General features: G+C 48.9%; 1 long non-coding RNA gene across 1 annotated transcript; it reads right to left on the reverse strand.

The window, feature by feature from the left end:
* Positions 1 to 292: 292 nt before the first annotated feature.
* Positions 293 to 2392, reverse strand: LOC123348681. The gene is made up of 3 exons (XR_006573237.1): positions 2331 to 2392; positions 2137 to 2233; positions 293 to 873 (listed from the first exon to the last, which is right to left on the reverse strand). It is a non-coding gene; the product is annotated as an uncharacterized LOC123348681 (long non-coding RNA).
* Between the last annotated feature and the right edge of the window lie 1094 nt (positions 2393 to 3486).

The following is a 3486-nucleotide window of genomic DNA, read 5'->3' on the forward strand; positions in this document are numbered from 1 at the left end:
GAGCTGGGTCTTCATAAAAGAATGAACGCAGGGGAGTGAAAGAATGGCCTGGGGATCTATCTGAGAGGTAGCAGGAGGTGGGGTTTCTCTCTTGGGCTAAAGGTAGCTTGAAGCCTAGAGACAGAACCAGAAACCATGGGTTCCTGAGCCAGGAGGAAGCCTAGGAGGCCAGGGGGAGTGAAGCTTGTAGGGAGAGGCATTTCCTCCTGAGCCAGGTGGAAGCTGGAGGTAGTGAAGCCCAAAAAGCAGTGACAGTAAAGCCTAAGGGACGTTTGGGGACAGTGGAGAGGAGCTGCAGGAAGGGATGAGCTCCTGTGGCAGCCCCAGGAGGGGAGATTCCAGGGAGGCAGCGCTCTGAAATAAGAGCAAGCAGGAACCTTGCAGGCACTGGGGTGAGCCCCAGCAAGAAGCCCTGAAGAAGGAGGGTGGGACTAGGGAAGGGAGCCTGGGAAACTGAAGGTGTCAGGGAAGGCCATTGGAGGCAGGGAAAACTCTGAGCACAGACAGGTGAAAGGGGAAGCTACAGGAGTTGGGGACTCTCACTGTAGTAGGGCTCAATACAGAGCTGAGACTGAGGAGGTGGGATTCGGGAGACAAGACTTTCTCATGAGACACGGTTTGGTAACATACTGGGAGTTGAGCAGGACTAGAAGTACTGAAGTTGAGGTTTCTTTGAGTGGTCAATGCTGAACATCCCGGTGTGTCTACACTACAAGCAGTACCACACAACGACAGCGGCAGCTTTGCTGCTGTAGTGTTGACACTTATTGCAGTGGTGGAAGGGGGGTTTCCGTTGCTGTAGTAAATCCACCTCCTAGGCAGGCGCCATTCTTCCATCGGCTCAGCTGTGTCTACAGTGGGGGTCAGGTTGACCTACAATGTTGCCCAGAGAGTGAAATGGTTCACAGATGTAGCTAGGGTGACCTAAGTTTTAGGTATAAACCACACCTTAGTGACACCCAGGCAGAGGGGCGGCAGGGAGTGGAGGTGTTGGTATTGTTTTCTGTGGACTTGGGACTGGACTGGAGTGCCTTAGAAGGGGTGTGGAACTAAACCGTGACCTGGCCAGATGGCTGAGACCACAGCAGGAAAAGGTGACCATCAGCTGGGGCCACTAGAGAAGAAAGAGTTGCCACATCCAACCACAAGGGGGTGGGGCAGCAGTGAGACCACCCTTCTCCAGTGGATGTTCCATTTGGAAAAGACCCTCTACCCTGTGACCTAGGTACCCAATTGGAAAGCTAGACAGTAGAAATGCAGGAAGGGGAAATTGAACTATGTTGCGAATTATACCTGTAGGCCACGCACAAAATGGAGTCGCTCATGCTAATTACCCTTAACAACTAAACCACACTGCAGAGCAACTGGTAGGCTAGGGGCTTGTGTTTAGAGCTTTCATTGGGAATGAATGGTTGCAATGGGAACAAATCTCGGGGGACATGGAGCGGTTCCCACAAAATCCCAGTTCTGAAATAAGGCTGAGTTTCAGAAGGAGTGTTTTCTCTTGGAAAGATTCCAAGCAGCTCTAGAACCCCAGCATCCTGAGCCTTAAGCCAGCGCCTTCGCTGTCAAACCATCCTTCCTTTACTAGACACCTCTTGGGCTGAATGGTCAGATGCAGGATGTGGATTTTCTAGAAAGGGGTCAGCGTTTGAGCATTGGACTCTCTATCACTCTGTCTGTTGCTATTGGCTTGTCTACACTAGGGAAATTCCCACTGATTTAACTACATCAACAGAAAAAAGCATGTCTACACAGGTTAGAGTTTTTGCACTGGTGCAGCTACGTTGCTGCAGTGAGACCACTGCAAACCCCTAGTGCAGATGCACTGTGCTAGTGTGAACAGGGCTGGCACCAGTGCTACCAACCAGATGCTTATATTGGTGCCAGGCAATTTCACTGGGAGATTGCAATAGTGGAGCTATGCTGATGAAGTTACTTCTGTGCATAACAACACAGTATGGACAGGGCTTATCACCAGCTTGCCCCAGCCATTCTCCCCTCCAGCTCCATGCCCTACACCTCCAACAGTTTGAGGATAAGAGTGTTTATGCAAATTAGCTAGTTAAGTAATTTGCATAAAATGTGACACATGGAACTGCACAAAACTTAGCAATTGTACATAAGTCTGGCTACCTGTCTGTCCTTTGTCTCCCTCCCGTGCTCAGCGGGAAAGCACAGCAGGGCTCCATCTTGATGCTGCAGTGTCACTGAAAACCCGGCCTGATGGGAGCTGGCAGAACGAAATTAAAAAGGAGAAGAAAGAAGAATAACTTCATGGTCTGTAACTAATCAGCTGGCAGCAGCCCAGTTCTGAGAGCGAGCCAGACCTGGGCTATGGTGAAGGAGGTGCCAGCGTCTCTGGATGCTGCTTTTGCAAAGCTTCCATCCCTTGCTGCTCCTGGGCTTTCGCTCTTCTCTTGCTTTTAACCACTCCTCCTTCCTTCCAACAGTCACAGTGGTTTCACCTGGGGGAAGGCTGAGGAGGGGAAGTGGTTCTGTCTATGGGATGGAGCCAGTGGAAAACTGTCTTTTGAAACATTTTTGTATCAAACAGCTGTCTTTTGTCCAAAACAAACATTTTCATTTTGGGCTAAAGTTTCCATTAAAAAGAAATAATCCCAAACTCAATATTTATTTAAAAAAATGAACATAGACTGTGAAAACAAACATTTTCCAGTTTTTTGCTTTCACTTTTGGGGAGGATCATCTTTGTGACGTGCAACCATGTGGTACCACTGAAATGCAGCTCCCTCTGGGGTAGAGGATGGCAGCTAATTGGTATGCAGTACTACCTAGCAGGGGTGTAGGTAGGACCTTATGAAAAGAGCCCTGGGATCGTTAATGTTGTGCCTGGAATGCTAGTTCAGCTTGGCTATCTTTCAATTTGTACATCATCATCATTTTATAAAAATAATTAAAAACCTATGAACCCAACAGAATAAAATAAAAGCCAATGTGTCAAAATGCAGCTGGAGGGGAATGAATCCTGCTGCAGGCTGGGTGTAGAAGTCCTGCATTTATGTCGGGGGCAGGTCCAAGTCATGCCATTTAAATCCCGGACAGACCTCACTCAAAGTCTGGGAGCGTTGGGATGCTGGAGTTTGGCTTAGCCTACCACAGCGATGGAGCTGGCTGTGAAGTTTGTGCTCAGGACCTGAATCCAAACCTCCTCAAAGGATCTGGGGACTCTGGTTCAAAGCCCCTTGGTAGTTCGTATGTGAGTAAAATTTATCTGTAGGGCAGACTTCTGCTTGCAGATCCGCTAAGGTTTGGGATCCTGGATCTGAGAGCAGAATTTTGCCCGTAGCAGGCTGTCTATGGAAAATGCCTATTCTCTAGTCTAAACTTGAGTTTTGCAATTGACCCCTTTGAGGGATATGGGGAATCTGAATTACAGCAGCCGTGCCGGAGTAACCCTGCCACACCCAGCCTATGATCGTACATCAGTGAGCAGAATGAGACCACCATGCTCTGGGGAGACTG

This window comes from Mauremys mutica, chromosome 13 (genome assembly GCF_020497125.1).
Source record: "Mauremys mutica isolate MM-2020 ecotype Southern chromosome 13, ASM2049712v1, whole genome shotgun sequence".
In the NCBI taxonomy this organism is placed as follows: Eukaryota; Metazoa; Chordata; order Testudines; family Geoemydidae; genus Mauremys; species Mauremys mutica.